Source organism: Petaurus breviceps, unplaced genomic scaffold (assembly GCF_028583685.1).
Source record: "Petaurus breviceps papuanus isolate PSGF00001 unplaced genomic scaffold, PetGlider_PUasm1.0 38, whole genome shotgun sequence".
NCBI classification, from domain to species: domain Eukaryota; kingdom Metazoa; phylum Chordata; class Mammalia; order Diprotodontia; family Petauridae; genus Petaurus; species Petaurus breviceps.
The window spans coordinates 101,331,013-101,351,629 of record NW_027186304.1 but is presented as its reverse complement, the minus strand read 5'-3'; positions in this window follow the sequence as shown (position 1 = coordinate 101,351,629).

Sequence of the window (20,617 nt, the reverse complement as noted above, 5' to 3'; positions counted from 1 at the left end):
AACTACAAGTTAATAAAGCATTTGATAAAGTAAGAAAAAGTGAAAAAAAAAGAAATGAGAGTGACAAGCTTTGTTGTGCTTAGATGATGGCATGTGAAATTGTGCTATAGAGGATTGGTTGAAGGAATTGGTTTATTTGGACTGAAGAAGAGAAGGCTTGGGAAGTATAGCATCATAGCTATTTCCAAATACTTGAAAAGCTGCTGGGTGTCAGAGGAATCAGATTTGGTCTCATTACTTCTTGGAGAGAAGAACTAAACCAACTGGTGGAAAGTATAGGAAAGAAATTTTCCATTCAATATAAAGAAGAGATTTCTAGTGATTAGAGCTTCCCCAAAATGACCTAGGCTCCCTCAGTGGGTTCAGTGAGTTCCTTGTCACTGGAAATCTTCAAGAGGAGACTGGATGACTAATGGCCGGACATGTTGTTGACAAGGCTCATACTTTGGGTAGGGGTTGGATTAAATGACCTCAGAGTTCCTGTCCACATTTACAATTCTGTGATTTTATTATTCTACAATCTCAATAAAAACTTGGGACTTTATGAGTCCCAGATCCCAGGTCTCTGTGTACTTAGCAAATTAACTACATAATCATACAATTTCATTATATGGCATTTTAACATAGTCTCCTAGACTATAAAAGTTCATGTCCTTCTGCCCATTCAAGCCTGATTACATTTTAATATCACAATCACCAGTCAGTGTTAATTGATACAGGCATTGGTAAGAATTTCCCTGGGGTGTTCTGGACCTTTTCAGTCACTTCTGAGCCTATTCTAGCTTGGTTTTAGTTTGTGCTGTCTTTTGTCCACTAGAAGAAGACTGTATTGGGGTGAAAGGATGGAAAGGAATGAGTTGGCACTTTTACATTTAGCCAAGAAATTCCCTAGTCTGATGTGCTCAGGTCCCTCCTTGAGTCTTTCCAATGTGTCATCTGAATTTAGAATCAGAGGAACTGTATATCCCTGCTCTACTTGTGTGACCTTGGCTTAGTCACTTGATCTCTGTCTTTACTTATCTGCAAAATGAGGGGGTTAGACTAAGTTTCCTTCCAGCTTTAAACCTCATAATTCCCCATGTCTCCAAGACTGGGTAATTCCTACTGTGTCCTAAGCCAAAACTTGGCTTCTTTTCCTTCTTTTGTTTTACTTTCTTTGAAAGCTGAAAGAGTCTTCTAATGCTTCAGTTTCGGGCTGGTTTCCAGATTCAAAATAACTGTTTGTAGGTAGTGCTGATGAAAAACTTTACTTGAATGTCAAAGAATAAAGTGGTGAAAACTTGCCACCAGGTGGCAGTGCTACAACACATGCTTCAACACGTGTCTTTCCACATGGTCTCTTCTGTGGTGGGCAACTGTGGAAGAAACAAGCATTCCTCAGACCTTTATGTATGGATGAATGTAAAATCATTGAAGGCATGGCTAGAAGAGACCTTGGAAATCATCGAGTCTAATGTCCTTTCTTCCAGAAGAGGAAACTGAGGGGGAAAATCCCCAAGACGGCTTTTATGACATCAGAGATGAATTTGTCCAGTTATGTAGGAATTTGGAAATGCCGGTAAAATATTGCAGAATGTTTTTTTTTTTTAATGAAATGGAATTTTCACACAAGTATCCATTTATCTTCCCAGTATAAAAGTTATAATGCAAACACATTGTTATTCAAAAAAGAAGCAAGATTATTGGGTGAATTTAAGGGCTTTAATATAAAGAAGATGAAAATGTTACTAGGCAAAAGTATATGTGACCAATGAACAGCAACCAATTTCATTTAGAAGAAGTTGCTGAGGAATAGTGGATAGAGAGCCTTGGGGTCAGGAAGATCTGGGTTCAAGTCATACATCAGACATATATTGGTTATACAACCCTGGGCAAGTCACTTAACCACTCAGTGATGCAGGCAATTCTCTACCATTGTAAATTGCAGAGCAGGACCTAATCTACTTTGGTAGAGAGTAATCATGGATCTAGTCTGATGCTTAAAAATAATCCCAAACTATTGAGTGATTTTTAATATTTGAAACCCCCCTCCCCGCCCCAATTCAGCACTTGGTTAGTCTATTCTGCCTTTTACTATTTTCTAATTGTTTCTTATAAGATTTTCTTGTACTCCTTAAGAAGCATGAGCCATATCTTAACCTTGTCTTGTCTCCCACACAGCACATGCCAAATAGGGATAATAATAATTCACATTTCTAGAATGCTTTAAGGTTTATAAATTCCAAGCATACTAGTTAAGCCTAGTCCTATGAGCATGTGCAGCTGATGCAGTCCCCACATGGACACTGGGGAGTTTATATATGTTCTGTAATTGGTTCTGGTATTCTAGTTCTGTCCTGAAATGATGGATTTTTAATTGCTTGATAGCTGGAACTGAACTAAAAAGTACTAACTAGCTGGAGTAAGTTTTCTTTTCTCTTTCCTGTCCCTATTCAAATGAGTAAGCGCTTGGTGGGGTGAAAGGCCCCAAGCTTTTATGCCTTCCTTCCCCCATGGAGCCCTCAGCCTTGTGATCCATGAGCATCTTATACTCTTGTTATTTTTGTTCCTGTTGCCTCTTTTTCCTGCTTTGAAGTGAAAGAGTATTGGAGATGGTTATGGCCACGTGAGCGTCAGAAGGTTGGAATGGTGAGTGCTATAAGTCTGGGAGTTGGAATCCATGTCAGGATTTGCTTCTGAGTGAAGAGCAACTAAGATTCCAAAGAGTGACCAGTTTGGCTCAGTCCAGTGTTAGCAAAGGTGAGGACTAATCTATGCAATGACTATGCCACATTCAGAAGTGAAGCAAAGGCTATGTAGAAACTGCCTTAAGGCTGCATTTACTCTCCCCAGGGCCTGAAGTAGTATAGGGTAGTGGGCTGCCAGGTGTTAGGGAAGGGGGAACGTTTGTAACTTCTATTCTTGCTATATTTTTATAGTATATATCTCTTTGTAAAAGTTAATTGCTATTAATTAGTTGAATAATGGTGGGGAGCTAATGACTGATAATTGATTTTGGAAAAAAAAACCCACACTGGAATGAGGTTTGAACTAATAGCATTGGGAGAGAATCACTACGTAAGGGTAATTTCTGACAGATGTGGTCAGTCTACAAAATCCACTGAGGAGAAAAGAAGGGAGGGACAAGGATTTATTGAGAGGTGTTTAAAGACACTAATGTGAATATATAGGAAACCCACAAAGTACAGAAGGGCGCAGGTAGGTGGCGCAGTGAATAGAGCACAGGCCCTAGAGTCAGGAGGACCTGAGTTCAAATCCGGCCTCAGACACTTAACACAAAAACTAGCTATGTGACCTTGGGCAAGTCATTTAACCCCAAGTGCCCTCCAAAAAGCAAAAAAAAAAAAACCCACAAAAAATAAAAAACAATGCTATGTACAGAAGATGGAAGCCAGGAAAGGCAAGGATTAGTGAATATAAATGCATAGCTCAGTATTGTACAAATAACGTCAAGAGTGCTAAAGCTTTAAATGAGAACAGAAGATGGGGAGAGGCATAATTAGGCAATAGATTATTATAAAGATTTGGGGGTTTCAGTAGATCACAAGTATAATATAGAAGCTGCAGTTTGACATGGTAGACCAAAAAGCTAATGAGATATTGAGCTGTATTAAAAACACAGTGTCAGGAGGATGAGGTAAAAGTCAGGCTCTACTCTGTACTAGTGATACCCTACCTGTAGTACTGTGTTCAGTTATGGGTACCACAGTTGAGGAAAACACTAATAATCTGAAGAGTGATCGGAGGATGACAAAAGGAATGGTGGAAGACCATTCCTCGTGATATCTGGATAGGTTAAAGGGAATGTTTAACCTGAAGAAAAGATGTGTTCATGTATTTGAAAGGCTATCTTGTGGAAGCAGGATAGACTTGTTCTGTTTGGACCCAGAGGCCAGAACTAAGATCAGTGGTTGAAGACTGCAAAGGGACAGATTTAGGCCTGACTTAAGGAAAATCTTCCTAGCAGTGGAAGTTATCTAAAAAAATGAACGGACAAATCTGGCCTCAGACACTTAACTAGCTGTGTGACCTCGGGCAAGTCACTTAACCCCAATTGCCCTGCTTTCTCCCTCCAAAAAGCAAAAAAAAAAAAAAGTGAATGGGTTATGAAATCATTATTTGAAAAAAATTTCTGGCAAAACTGGAAAGCATTTGGCAGAAATTAAGTATAGACTAACATCTTATACTATATAACAAGATAAAGTCAAATGGGCACATAATTTAGACATAAAGGGTGATATAAGCAAATTAGGAGAACATTAAAAATTTTGCCTGTTATATCTATGGATAAAGGAAAAAAAATATGACCAAACAAGAGATAGCATTATATAAAATGGATAATTTTGGTTGCATAAAATTAAAAAGTTTTGCACCAACAAAACCAATTTAGCCAAGATTAGAAGGGAAGAAAGAAATTGGGGAAATATTTTTTACAGCAAGTTTCTTTGATAAAGGCCTCCTTTCTCAAATATATAGAGAACTGAATCAAATTTATAAGAATATGAGTCATTCCCAATTGATAGTCAAAGGATGTGAACAGGAAGTTTTCAGATGAAGAAACCAAAGCTACCTATAGTCATATAAAAAAATGCTCTAAATTGCCATTGATTACAGAAATGCAAATCAAAATAACTATGAGGTACCACTTCACATCTATCAGATTGGCTAATATGACTTCAGAATGTTGAGGGAATATGGGAAAGTTGGGACACTAATGCCTTGTTGATGGTGTTGTGAACTGATCCAACCCTCCATAAGAGCAATTTGGAAGCATGCCCAAAGGGTAATCAAACTGTGCATACCCTTTGACCCAGCAATACCACTTCTAGATCTGTATACCAGAGATCAAAGACAAAGGAAAAGGACCTATATATACGCAAAAATATTTATAACAGCTTTCTTTGAGGAAAGAAATGGAAATTGAGGGGAGGCCCGTGAACTGGGGGATATCTGAATACTATTGGGCCTTAAGAAATGATGAGCAGGATGCTCTCATAAAAACCTGGAAAGACTTAGGTGAATTGATGCAAAGTAAAGTGAACAAAACCAGGAGAACATTGTACATAGTAACAGTAATATTATATGATGTTCAATTGTGAATGACTTAACTATTCTCAACAATAACAGTGATCCAAGATAATTCTGAAGGACTTATGATGGAACATGCTTATTTGCCTCCAGAGAAAGAACTGTTGGATTCTGGATGAAGATTGAAGCATACTTTTAAACATTTTTAAAATCTTTTTTTGGTTTGTTTTGGGGTCTGTGTTTTCTTTTTCAAGCTTACTAATATGGAAATATGTTTTACATGACTTCACATGTATAATCTACATCAAATTGCTGGCCTTTTCAAGGAGAGGAGAAAGGAGGGAAGGAGGGAGAGAATTTGGAACTAAAAACTTTTTTAAAAGATTGTTAAAATTTTTTTACATGCCATTGAGAAATATTTAATGAAAGAAATAAAAATATGTTGGGAAGAATGGAACACGTTGCATAGGAGGCACTTGGTTTTCCCATCAATGGAGGTTTTCATGCAGAAGCTGCCAGAACTTTTGTTGGGTGTATGATAGGTGTCAGATACAGCATGATCTAGATGCCTTTGATCTTCCTTCTTGTTCTGAGATTTTGTGGGATTCCAGCAAGGAGTCGAGAAACTGTACCCAGTGCCTATATTAGGAACTTAATAAATATTTATTGAAATGAATTTACTAGAATATAGACTCTGTCCTTAATTAGCTGTGTGACTTTAGGTAAGCAAAATATTTAGCCTTTCGGGTTTCAGTTGCCTCATTTGTACCATTAGGACTCTGTACAAATTGATGTCTAAGGATTCTTTAGCTTTGAATTACTGCCCCTTCACCAGCTATTATCTCAAGCCAGTTTCAGAAGGATTTGTAATCTAAAGAGAACTCAGATGAAAAATGTTTATTTAGAAAATAATAACCTATTCTATACTGGTTCACTAGAGGCATCTAGGGAACATGGTGGATAGATGATCATTGGATTTGGAGCCAGCAAGACCTGAGTTCAAATGTGACCTCAGATACTTAAGAGCTGGGTAAACCTGGACAAGTCTCTGTTCCCCCTCAACTTATACTTGTTCTAGTTAAGTTAGGAAATAGTAAGGGGTAACAGGATTGCCAAACAATGGCTTGGTCTGTATTTTAGCATAAAATACAGTAGCCAACAAGAAGTGAGCCTAATTCTGAGCTTGTATCTTGAATAAACATTGCATAATACTTATGAGAATAAAATATATATATTTTTAAAACTGGGTGGAATTATTTCTTGTGTCTATTTATTAGTAGTGTTACCTCTGCTTTGTCTGTAATAGTGCTGGTGGCAAGCTGCTGACCACTTCCTTCATTTGTGTGATCCTTGTCCTGTTCAGTGTTCCTACAGTGGACTCCTGCATTAATTAAGTTGATAACAGCCTTGTCTCTCTGACCTACTGAACCTTGTGTCCTTTGGTCTTCTACTTTGTCTGGTACAAACTCCCACATGTGTCTGATTGGACCTCATTTAACTCCTAGGTTAGCTACCCACTGCAATCCATATTTGGCTTGACCTTTACTAACCCAGATAAATTTACTAAGCCAGATAAATGCTTGTTTGGTGCCTTCATTACCAACGTTAACTACTGCCATTACCTACAACCACCCACCATGCTCTAGAACTACTCGATTCTCTGGCTGAGGTCTTGACAGTCAAAAAGTTTGTCTAACCAGTAGTATCAGTATTTAGCTGGTCTAAGTACAATGGATGTGTAGGTCCACAATTGTGGCAAAGGAATTTGTAGTATCCAGGATATTCCAGGGTTCATAAATTTCAAACACTAATCAGAGTAATAAATACTGGCCAAAAACTAGGATTTTTTTTCATCATATGATACTCTCTCGTCATAGCTAGATGCATTAGATGAGTCCCTTAACCTTTCTGTAGCATTTCATGACCACTAAATTGGAAAGGATGATACTCACGCTCCCTTGTTTCAGGCAGTTGTTGCAAAGATTAATGGGATGTATTTACTCAGTGTTCTGAACTTGTAAGAAGAAAGGCACTAATGAAATACAAAATAATCCTAAAAAATCCAAATAAACGGGCCAATAAATGAATCTGTCATAAAGGCACCTCAGGCTGAAATGAGACATTTATAAGATGTTAGGCAGAGCAATTACTGGTTATGCTGTCAGATTGAAAAGCTGTTATCTCTCTGAATAAATAAAGTCTTCTTTTTTCCTTCTCCTGAACACCTGTTATAAAATGAGATAATTCCTTATATCTTACAGGTGTTTAAAAAGAATGGTGAAACTGATTCTGACAAGCAGCATGAAGATACTCAACTGGACATCTGTCAAATTGATCATCCACAAATTATATTCAATACACTTTTAAAAAATTCTTCTGGCATGTTATTCTTCTGTGGGGAATAGACTAACAACCACTGGGGGGGGGGGAAGCCCAACCTATTCCCTTCTGATTTGATATTTTAATAGATAAGTTTCCAAGTGGTTATATGTTTACTCAATCTTCAAAAGGCAATGGTAAGGAAAGTCCCATTTTAAGAAACATATCACTAAATGACTGTATTAAGCTGCCCAAAGTGTTAATAAAATTCAGAGTTAGAGGAGAAATTTCTGGGTCAGAGACAATTTTTCTCTAAAGCATTTATTGCTGCTCCATTTGCCTTTTGGGACCTGCAATGTTCTTCTACCCTACCCAGGGCTAATGTCCTCCCCCTCCCTTCTCTTCTATGCTCTCAATAAATGTTTTTTTTGCTTGGCTTTTTATAACTCTTCTCATATAGAATCATAGAGTTTCAAAGATCATCTAGGTCAAGGCATAACTCATAATTGCTACCCTCTCTGCCCAGTTTTAGGCCTCCCCTTATTACTGCTTCTTATTCCTTTGCAAAAGTCTGGAATGTGGTAGAATCACTAGTTCAGGATTGGTTATTGAAAAAAAAAAGTGTGAAGTGCTATAAGTACCAATTGTTTTTGGTGCCCACCTCCCTCCTTTTGCCTCCAATTTTTGGACCCCACTATACTCATGGTGTCTTCTTGGTTCAGATTTCAATTCAAAATGGGAAGCCAGTTTTCTTTGTTTTTGTTCTTTCTTTCATTTGTGGATTGAGGAAGACCTTGTAAGATTAATGTTAAGCAAGCAGAACTATTTGTTAAACTTAGAAATATTCCTTGTTTGATCAAATCAGCAAAACTTTGTATTGGGGGATAATTCCAATTTTCATCTATATCTGTGAGATTGTATATGATCATACAACACTGGCTGTTTTGAGACTATTGCATGGCACTGTGGAAGCAAGTGAAAGCACACTGCTGTTGCTTCCCTAGATACCACAGAGATGTTCTGAATTTTGGATAAAGATGTGTTCAAAAATGAACCTCTGCTTTTTTGTCAGGACAGAAAATTTCAAACAGAGAGAAGTGTGTACTGAGGACTTGAGGCATGCCTAGATCTTCTGACATGGAGGCATTCTGCTTCTGGGAGGAGGCATCCTGAATTCTCCTGTCATGTGAATATGAGTAGCCTCCTTTGATTGGCTGCATAGCTAAAACAGGCTGTCTTTAAAACTGCCAGATTGGGACAGTTTCACCTTCTTTTCCTGAATGCTCTCTTTCTTGCTACTATCCACAGGGTGAAGATCACACAGCTGATTATTACATTCATTCATTCATAGAAAATATTCACAATGTATAGGTGTGAGGCTTCTGTGTATTAGACTCCCAGATTCTAATTTTTCCTTGTCCTAGGTAGATTTGACTTTGTTGCTTAACTACTTAAGAATCTTCAGTGTTTTCTTATAAACTTTAAGGTAAAAGTACAAACTCCTCTTCTTGAAATTCTTGGCATACAATCTGGTTCTAAACTACCTTTTTATACTTTTTTCCACATCCTTCCCCTTCACACATTATACTTTGCAACCAAATAGGTCTACTTGTTTTTCCCTAAAACCAGCATTTTGTTTTCTATCAAGTTGAGGTCAGGTTGTGAAAAACTGTAAAATTCCAATAGGAGCTTATATTTAAAAATCCCTTTTCGAATAACAGTGTCATGATCAGGTCTTCACTTGAAGAAAATCATTTTGGCAGTTATTTGGAGGGTGAACCAGAGTAAAGAAAGACTTGAGACTGGCAGTCCAATTAGGAGGCTATTTCCCTAGTAAGGTGAGAAGTGATAAGACCTTGAGTAAGGTGCTGGTCACGTGAGTAAAGAGAGAGTTAGATGAAAGAGATTTTGGAGGTAGGAAAACCAAAATTTAGCAATTGACTTGAGACATGGGGTTAGGGAGAGTGAGAAGTTGAGGATAATACCAAGAGTATGAACTTAGGAGATGAGAAGAAATTCTGTTTTTGACAGAAATAGGAAATTTTGGAAGAGGGATGGGTGTGGAAAGAAAGATAATGAGTTCTGTTTTGAACATGTCAAGTTTGAGATGTCTTCAGGACATCCAGTATGAAATGTCTAATAGGATGTATTATTGTGTGCTGATGACCTGAAATCCAGGTCATTTTTCTAAAAACTCAATGGGGCATTATTAAATTTTTTTTATAAAGATAAGGTGAAAAATGATGAAAACCTTATTATGGCTGTGTGTGTGACTGCCTCCTTTTTTACTAGCTCTTGAGCCATACATGTGATCAGCTCACATCTGAAGCTTTATATTCAGCTTTTTTTTTTACCACATTTTAGAAAGGGTATTGTGAAACTAGAGCTCAGTCAATGGAGGCTAACCAGTATTCTGAGCAGACTTCAGGCTATTACATAGATAGGACAATGATTTGAAAGGACTGGGGATATTTCTCTTAGAAAAAAACCGAGGGTGAGAGCCAAATGACTATCATCATATATTGAAGGAGAATTACATGGAAGCGGTACTAAATCCATTCTACTTGGCTTCAGAGAACCAAGCTAGGCATAGTGGATGTAAGTTGTAAAGATGTAGATTTAGGTTAGAAGTATAGAAACATTTTCTAGCAACTAAATGACAGCTATCCAAAGGGGAATGGACTGCTTTAAAAAATAGTGAGTTCATGCCTAAAGGGCTATAAAAATGTGTATTTTTGACCCTGTAATACCACTTCTAGGGTTGTACACCGAAGAGATCATACGAGTGGGAGGAGGACCAGTATATACAAAAATATTTATAGCAGCTCTTTTTGTGGTGGCAAAGATTTGGAAATCAAGAGGATGCCCATCAATTGGGGAATTGGCTAAACAAGTTGTGGTATATGAATATAATGGAATACTATTGTGCTATAAGAAATGAGGAACAGATGAACTTCATAATAACCTGGAGAGACTTATAAAAACTGATGCTGAGGGAGGAGAGCAGAATCAGGAGAACATTATACATCATTACAGACACATCATATGTGCGATGACTAACTTTGATAGACTGGGCTCCTCTGAGCAATACAAGGTTAGAAGACAACTACAAAAGACTCATGACAGAAAGGGACATCCACATCCAGAGGAAGAACTACAGAGTCTGAATGCAGATTGAAGCATTAGTTATACTTGCTCTCTCTTGTGTTTTGTTTTGTCCCTTCTTTCTCATTGTTCACTCCATTGGTTATAATCCTTCTTTACAACTTGACTAAGGTTTAGTGTGAAGGTATTTCTAGAGCCTATATTGGATTGCATGCCAACATGGTGGGGGGAGGGAAGAGAGGGGGAAAAATTTGGAACTCAAGGAATTGGTGGAAGTGAATGTTGTAAACTAAAAGTAAATAAATAAATTTTTAAAAAAGATAGTGAGTTCCTCAACACTGGAGGTTTTAAAATAGAAGTTGGATGACCATTTGTCAGGGATACTACAGAGAAGATTACTGTTCTAGTAAGATTTAGACTAGGGCATCTGTGAGGTGTTGTCCGATGCTGAAATCTTATGAGAATGATTTTTCACCATTTCTGAATTTGATGCTTAGTATGCTAGATTAGTATGTCTAGCATGCTTCTTTGAATGCAATAGGCATATAGCAAATCCTGGTTAAATAGAATGAATGAATAAGGTTATGAGGGGAGTAAATTGACATTCTAACCTGCCAAAGATAATATGTTTCTATAAACACTCAGTTTACAACAAGTATGTAAGTTAAGCACTAAGAAGAATAAATCCAATAATTATGTTTTAATTTTTCTTTCTTAGAGGATCAAAATTCTTTTGTTAGTTCTTTCAAAAAGCATTTATTAAGATGAAAGAGTTGGTTTCCAATCCTCTTACATTTTACTCACTTCCATGTAGCCTTTGATCCAGTTACACTGGCCTCCTTGCTGTTCTTCATGTAAATTACTCCATATCCCTACTTCTGGAATTCTCTTTTTCTCCCCAACTTCCTGGAATTATCTCCCTCAGCATCATCTCCTGGCTTCCCTGACTTCTTTCAAGTCCCAGTTAAAAATCGCACCTCACCTTTACTGATCCCTATTAATGCTAGTGTCTGCCTTATATTGATTATTTCCAATTTTTTCTTTTTCTTTTCCCCAATTATCTCTCAATTACTAGATCCAATAGTCTTTTTTCAATCCTCATTCTCCTTGCCTTCTCTGCAACCTTGGACATTGTTGATCACTTTCTCCTCCTTGATACTCTCTTCTCTCTTGGTTTTCAGGATACATACCTTTCTCTCTTTTTTTTCTCCTATCAGCTTATTTCTTCTCAGTCTCCTTTGATGGATCCACATCCAAGTCAAGTCATCTAAGTCCTTAAGGAACCCAATCTATTGGAGAGGAAATAACATTGCATGTATAAATAATTACAAAATATCTAGCAAGTACTATGAAGTAATTTTGGGTGGGAAGGGCACTAACAATTGAGGGCATCAATAGAAAGTCTTACATTGAAGGTGATGCTAGAGGGAAGTACTGATGGAAGCCAGGGAATCCAAGAGACATAGATGAGAAGGAAATGTATTCCAGGTCTAAAGTATAGCCTGGGCAAAAAGAAGGGAGATAGAACATCATGTCTGGGGGAGAGCAAACATACCAATGGGTAATAAGCCTAAAATGGTGGGCTAGAGCCAGATCATTCATAAGATCATAGATTTATAATGGGAAAGGACCTAAAAGGCCATTATTCTAACAGCTTCATTTTACAGAAGAAATACCTGAAGGCCAAGCAGATTAGAAGAATTGTTCATGCTTTGAGAAAGGAGTAGGCATCTGAAGTTGAATTTGAACCCAAGTCCTCTGGCTCTAGTCTAGTGCCCTTTGGGTTTTGCATGCTGAGAAATAGAGTTTACACTTAATCCTAGAGGCAACAAAGAGCCCTGAGAGCTTCTTTGAGCAGTACAGAGAAATGGTCAGACTTCGGTTTCAGGAATATTACTTAGGCAACTTGTGGAATATAGATTGGATAACAGAGAGACTGAGGCATGGAGAACAATTAAGGGGCTTTTGCAATAATCCATGTGAGGAGGATATGTGTTGAGTATATGAAGTGAAATGTTAGCCCAGTAACTAGAGAGAAGGGATAAGATGAAAAGGGTGTTAGGGAAGTAGATTCAATGAAACTTGGCAATTGATTGGATATTGAAGGGACAGGGAGAAGGGATGGAATCAAAGATGAAATTGAACCTCGGTTTGAATTTGGGTGGTGGAGAAGATACAAGTGCCCTTGACAGGAACAGGGAAGTGCAGAGCAGGGACGTTTTTAGCAGGGAAAGAATGAATTCCATTGTAGACATGTTGAGTTTGACATCTAGTTTTAAAATGTCAGCTGGTGACATCGGAGTGGAGTTTGTGAATGAAACTAGAGTTGAAGATATAAATTTAGGCAGTGTCTGCACAAAGAAGACATCATTAAATACTTTATGGAGATGAAGAAGGATGAGATCTGAGCAAAGGACAACAGAACAAGCAATTAAGTGTTTGCTACTAACTTTGGAGAAAGTAGTTCCACCTGAGTGCAGAGGTTGGTAGCTGGATTGCAAAGCATTATTTTTAATTATATAATTTGCATTCTTTCTTCTTAATATTGAATATGGTAATTGATGATAAAAATCTGCTGTGGCTAGAGGGTATGCGATTTTAATGCCATCACTCAAGTTTGACTTCTTATCTCTCTTTCCCTAAGCTTAATCATCACAAAGCACCCACTCACCCTATCTGGTCTCAAGATGCTCCTCCCTGGCACATATTAATGTGGCAGGTGCTAGATCATTATAGAATTAAAAAAAAAACCAGTTCCACTTATGACAAACCATCCATCAGTCCCTGAGAAAGCTCTTTCATTTTTTTTTTGAAAATGTAGAATAAAGTAGAAAATACTTTGGAACTTTTAAAAACTTATTACTGAAACATGAATTTATTAACATATATAGGCAGATATGGCAGGCAGAATCGATAGCTTTTTGAAAAAGAAGAAATTCTACTTTTTCTGAACCATGTGTATTGAAATGTCCAGGATAGGGAGTCTTTACAAGCATTCCCTATATAGGTACTTAGTAAGCCACCATTTAAATAACTGTCTAGTAAATATTTGTGGTTTTGATTTGAATGGTACACAGTATGTCCACAAACAGATACTACAAACCAAACCAAAACAAACAAACAAACCAAAAAAGCCAACAACAACAACAACTTTTAGTTTATACTTTTATTCCAGGAAGCAATCATTGACTTTAAAGTCAAACATGAAAACAAATTATTTTATTTTTCATCTGATTTCTGGCTCAAATCAACTGTCAACAATTGTCTTATTTGAAACATTTAGTTTGGAAAGGAAAATCACCTCAAAATGGCAATTGAAAATTATTTCAAAAGATTTAGGGAAGGATCATAAATCTAGAGAAGGAAGGAAACTTAGAGGTCATCTAGTCCAACCTCCTCATTTTACAGATAAGGAAACTGAGGCCAAAAGAGGTTAAGTGACTTATCCAAGCCTTCTTCACAGCTAGTAAGTGACAGAGCTGGAATTTGAATTCACATCCTGTGACTCAAAGTTTAGTTTTTCCTCTATAAAACAATGGTTAAAATTCATTTTTGTCTCAAGACACTCATGAAACAGTGAGATCTAAATATTAGGGAAACATGTAAATAGCATCTCTTTCCTCAAGTCAGGTATTAAACTAAAATAACTTTCTACTCATCATTTAATACACAAATGCTTTAATTTTTAAGTACTATTAATAACACTAATGAGAGTAAAGGGATTACTGGTGGACAACTTACATATTCCCATGCATCATTAAGAAATCTATATGTAATATCTTTTTCCTGAAGGAAACTTTTTGTGGAGGATTTATGGAAAGGTATGAGTTATTGGTGTATATGATGTATGGTATATATGAGTGGTGATCTGAATCGCCGGGAGGCTTCTTGTGGTCTCAGATCTGTTGAGGCAAGGAAGTGACAATAGTATTCAATAACAGTAAAGAAGCTTCCCTAAGTACCTAATTTCCTTTTAGGAATATCATTTGTAGGGGATGTGATAGTGGGGATTCCTTTTATGAAAGGGGTTGGACTAGATGGATACTATGGTCCTTTCTAATCCTCAGTTTCTGTGATTCTTGTGATAAAATATCTTCTTTAGAATATTTTTACTTCAATATGTAGTAAATAGTAGGTTAGAATTTCCTTTCAGATGCTGGAAAAGTTTTAATGGATGATAATATAATTTTTTTTAAAGCTAGTAGATTTGTGAGGGGACAAGATTCTAAACATCTGGAAAAAAAAAGTTTTAAGATTTGTCACATAACATCTGCGAGCAATCAAGGTGGAGAAAAGATGACCCTGCAGTCCAGAAATGAAAAATCTGAGAAAGAAGAAATTTGGTCTTGTCACTGCTGTATCATGTATACATAATATTAATGCTAGATGTAGTAGAGTGGGTGCTGGATACGTTTCTCCTCCTCCCTTCCCAAATGAATTGATGTCCCTCCAGGGGATGAATGCTGGAGGATTGGAGAATGCATAACTTCCCACCCCAACCTCCATTCTAGGTTTCCTTAGACAGAGCCTTAAGTAGCATGAATTATGATTGCCTTAGGTGAGTTGAATTATCCTACCCACTTGCCTGAAACAGATTTTTCAATACTTTGGAGGTAATTAAGAAGAGACTGAGATGCTTTATTGGCAACTAATCTCGAGATTGTATTCTAGTGGTGTTGGTTAATGACTAATACATTTCCCCAGATTTCTCAATCTCTTGTTCATTCCTTATCTATGTCAGGCCCTCTAACTGCGGGTGGCCCCCAAGGCTCTGTCCTAGGTCCTCTTCTCTTTTCCCTCAATACACTCTAACTTAGTGAGCTCATCAGCTCCTTTTGTTTCAGTTATAATCTCTATGCAGATGATTCCCAAATCTATATATCCGGTCCTAATCTCCATATAATAACACATCTTCAACTACCTCTTGGACACCTCACACTGGATAGATGTTCCATAGGCCTTTCAAACTCAACTCGTCTAAGAGGGAACTCATAATCTTTCCCCTTCAAATCCCCTCCCCTTTTGAATTTCATCTCAGTCACTCAGGCTTGAAACCTCCATGGGATCCTTGAATCCTTATTCTTATTCACCCCACATATACAATCCATTGCCAAACTTCTGTTTCTATCTTCCTTAATGTCTTTTATTTTTTTTCCTTCCATTCACATTTCCACTCATAACCCTAAGTTCAAGTCATCATCTCCTCTTGCCTGGGCAGTATACTACAATAGCCTAACTGGTTTCCCTACTTCAATCGAATCTTCATTCCACTATCAAGGTGATTTTCCTAAATCTACAAATGAGAAGTCATCTTCTTAGCTCACCATCACACTACTTGGAAAATATGTATTTGGTCCATAGCCTGCATTAATTCTTACGACAGTGTTTTCCAGGCTCAACTGGGCAATCTTAGTTCTCACTTTGTCACCCTTCCTCCTCTTCCAGAAACTCCAGAGGTTCCCTATTGCTTTCCAAATCAAATATAAAGCCCTCTATTTAGCATTTAAAGCTCTTCATAAACTGAGCTCTTCCTATCTTTCCAACCTTCTGTCTCACTCCCCCAAAAGCCTTCTCTGATCCCCCTGTGCTCTAAATGGGAGCAAATTCACTAGAAAGTTTTACTGATAGATTTGGGTGATTTGAATGAACTTGACCTTGTTCTTAAGAGGCATTCTTCAATATTTAAATCAGAGAATTAGGAAGAAATTGGGGCTCTTTACCAACTTCTGAATAAATGGGGAATTGGTCTCAGCATACCAAAGGGTACCATTTTCCCAATTGAGGTTGGGGCTATAAGCCATTTAAGTAAGGTTCCTTCCCCTCCTCTATCTATTTAGGTCATTCTTGTCTTGAGTTACTACCCAAAGGTTATGTAATCATTATAATAACTAACATTTACATAGCACTTTAGAGATTACCTTCTAATTTTTCTGTAAGACGGCATTCATATTAGACAGGTACAATCTAGAAGCATTTGGCCTTTTTCATTGCTTAATCCTAACCACATTTTCCAGCATTTTTCATCTTCTCTCATGTTTTCACTTTATATTAACATGACTGAAGATCAGAAAATATTTGGACTTGGTTGGTGCTTCTTATCAAATTCTTCATACAGTTGTGGTTTTTTCTTTTACTTCCTTAGCTTCCATAGCAGATGGTGTTTCATTAAACTTGCAGTTATTTCTACAATGGTTCCCTTGCATATTTTTGTCATAAACACTGCAAGTTGAAATGAATCTGTTTCCCATGAAATACTGTCTCTTTCTTATATGATGAAGCCAATGCCATCAATTCCTTCATATGCTTCTCTGAGGTGAAGATATCCCATTCATCTGATTTCTGGCTCAAATCAACTGTCAACAATTGTCTTGTTTGAAATTCAGGTGAAATTTCATTGTGCCTTCTGTTTTCATTTATTGTGAAAATGTCCAAATGGAATAGCTCCCCCTCCAGTAGCAATTCTATTTGTTGATTGTTGGACAAGGACCAAACATTTTGTTTACCAATCAATAAATTTAGGTTTAAAGTTGGTCTAAAACTTTGAGATTCTCAGTACTTTCTGAACATTTTTCTATCATTTCTCAACCAACACAAGCCTATCGTTTCACAAGTCTGCCATGACCAAAGAAGGCATAATTTAGTGGCTAATCTTGTGAGAAATCTCTCTGTACATAGCTTGGACTTAGGTTTGGTTTTTTTGTTTGTTCATTTGGTTTTGTTTTTTTGCTAGTACTATGTGCAAAGTCTTACAAATTGGGAGAGTTTATTACACAGTGTCTGTAGCAGCAAGCACCCTGGAGTCCCTAGGGTGGCTGCTCACACAGGTTCTTGGATCTGCTTTGATAAAGGAAAGCAACTCAAAATGGGTTAACAAGCTTACTTTAATCAGTCAGACATATATCGTTTACCTTGTTCAGGGGAAAAAAGTCAGCACCCCGAACTTCAGAATATACAGACAGTATTATCAAGACAGAAACAGATCAAGTACACAGCTTTCCAAACTGTGCAACCATTACATCCATACCAAACAACATCTGGGTTTCAAAGCCGGGGGACTCTCAACAACGGCTTCCCAGAATTCAGATCAAATCACAGAACACTTCTCAAAGTGAGTCCCAAAACAAAGCTACACATCAGGGCTTATACAGCCTTCTCTTGGCTCAGAGAATGTAACAACCTTATTGACTCACTGGCCAATCAAGAAGTATCTACTGAAAAACAAGCCTCCCACCCCCATGTTTCAGGTGCACTTTAGCCTAGGGGCAGGGAAGATCTTCCAAATTTGCATTCCCATTACAGTGGCATAGCCTTTGAGGTCTCAATGTCATAATGATAAAGCATTAGAGTAAGACTTTATTGGCAGTTCTTTATCTGAGAGTCAGTATGGCATAGTGAGCCAGTACTGGAATCAGGAAGACCTAGGTTTGCACATATTGATGTGATTATGGGTAAGTCACTTAAACTTTTGGGGCTCCATGAACCTTTTTAGGATAACAAACAATAGGTAAGTTACTTAACTGCATTGGTGGAAACTGTTCCACACTGAAAGTTTCTTACATTCATGACATCACAAAACTACCATTCCCTTTCCTCAATACTTTTAGTATTTATCTCGCAGAGCTGTTGTTAGGAAAATATTTTGTCAACCTTAAATCATAAGGTTACATAAGGTAAATGTAGATGTTTACATAGAATAAAAACAGTATAAATGTATTGCATAAATGTATACATAATTTTAAAACCCTCAGTTTTATTGCTGATTCTCTAGTATTTTCTAAAGAAACTATCATGTCAGTAGCAAGTAGAGATCATTTTGTCTCCTCTTTGCCTTTCTTCCTTAATTTCTTTCTCTTATATGCTATGCAGTCAAACAAAGAGATTTTTCTCTATCATATGGTTAATAAATAGAACCCAGGGACAGAATTTCTACATGTGCTCTAAAGTCCATGTGGGCAGTGCACAAGTTGAGAATGCTGCTGCACTCCATATAGATTTCTAAGCACTTGGTCTATTGGACTACCCTGTTTTAAGATATTCTACCTGAAGAAAAAAAAATCTGATTACTAAGAACATTTGATCAATATATTTGGAGTAAAAAGAATCATGGGTGGTTCTGGTTAGGTCATCCCTTTTTTTGCTTTATTGTATGTAACATATTTTTAGGGCTTATGACTGATGTCCCTATGATGTTATTCCCAAGTCTACCTGTGCCTGGACTCAATAAACATATGGCTCAATCTTCATCCAAGGAGAAATTTCCTTTTCTTAGACCCAGCTATTAACCACTTGCTTTGATCTTCACCCTTAGTAGAGTAAATCAGTTTATCTATCAGAAAATAGGCAGTAGAAACAGAAACAGATAGTATAAATTGCAACAGAAACAATCCACGTCTCATACTCACCCTGCAGTATGAAGGTTCCTTTTCACCCCTATCAGCTGCAGTATGTTCTCTCCCCCTTCTCCATGTCATTTCCATGCCATGGGAAGACAAATCAGTCAGTTTCACCACCTGGTCAGAAACCAGTAAACAGTGAGAAGGAAAAACTAGGCAGTTGCTCATGGGGATGGCTTAGCCATCTGCAAGCAGGGTTTGGGTTATTGTGATTGCCCTGCAAGCTTCATATAGTTGTGGGACCCTTGTTCCCTCTTTGTGCTAACTTCTCACATTGTGCTGGTTGCTCTCATTCTTCAGGATGAGAATGAAACTCTTTCAGGAAAGTAGCCTGGAAAAAAGTACAGAGTCATACACCAAAAAAGATAGCACCTAGGTTTTGTGCAAGTCAGATTTTGGTGGGGGTGGGTGGAGGGAAATGTAGTATTTATGGTATGTCATCATGGAATATTTGAGTTGTTAACCTGAAAGTTTGGTTAAAGGAGGCAAAAGGCTAGGTGATATGAAAATCCATATTGTTTATTCCCTTAAATCTAGCTGAATACATATATGTATGGAATGACTGGCTGAACAAAAGAATGAGAAGATTTAAATGCAGTTTAGAACCATTCCAATTCAGGGTGGCTATGTCACTCAAATTTATGATCTCCATATATCATGGTATGAGAAAGGAATTTTCTTAATTGAATAGGTGGTAAATACAATAAAATAAGAGAGCTGACAAAGTGTCAATTGAAGTTATGACCCAGGATATGTGTGTTTTCTTTTTTTGTAAATCTTTTTGGAGGGGGGAAGGCAGGGCAATTGAAGTTAAGTGACTTGCCCAAGGTCACACAGTGTGTTTTCTTTACTATTGACATGTCATAACATGTTGATATGTAATGTCCAAAAAATACAAAGATAAGAAAAGTCCCATTATTTAAGGTAGTTCTTGGGTTAAGGGTCTCATCCTTAATGGCCATAACGTAAGGCCCATATTGCTTTGATGACATAAGAAGAGGTATTGTCTGAGTTTATTCAGAGAACAAAGAAGCTTTTAGGTCCAGGCTCTTCTTCTGGTTGATTAGTTCAGGTCCTGGCCCTTATTGAGATTATTAAATTAATATTAAATGATTATCATAGTATATATTTTCCAGTTTAATTACAAGTTCCTATATGGTAGGCACTATTATTTCATTTTGTATATATCTTGTACCTACTAGTATTTTTACACACAGTAGATGCATAATGTTTATTATTGTTCTCATCATATAGCATTCAGCAGTTATAATGCATATAGCATATGTTATATCATTTGATGCTTATATCATTCCTGCTAAGTAAAGTAGGTATCACTTTTTTGTGATTTTACAAATGAATTTAGTGACACTTAAAGAGATTGACTTGCCCAAGGTCATGTGAACAGCAAATAGTATAGATAAAACCTAGGTATTTTGACTCTAAGTCCAGCATTTGTTTTACACACACACACACGCACACACACACACACACACAAACACACACACACACCTCTAAGTGTTTCCTTACTTCTCTCACTGCCTTTCTTTAGCTATCTTCAAACCTTATATACCAGTTTCCCTGATCCCTGCTTTCTATTTCTAGCAATGAGAACAGTCATCTAATTAACACAATTATTAACACAATTAAAGAACACATCTATCAATTGCCTTGTGCTTCTGCTTACTATTGCTGTCACTTCCCAGTCCAAAATATTCCTGCTGGCCATCACTCTGATAGATGTGTAGTTTTTACTTATTAGAATATAATCTCCT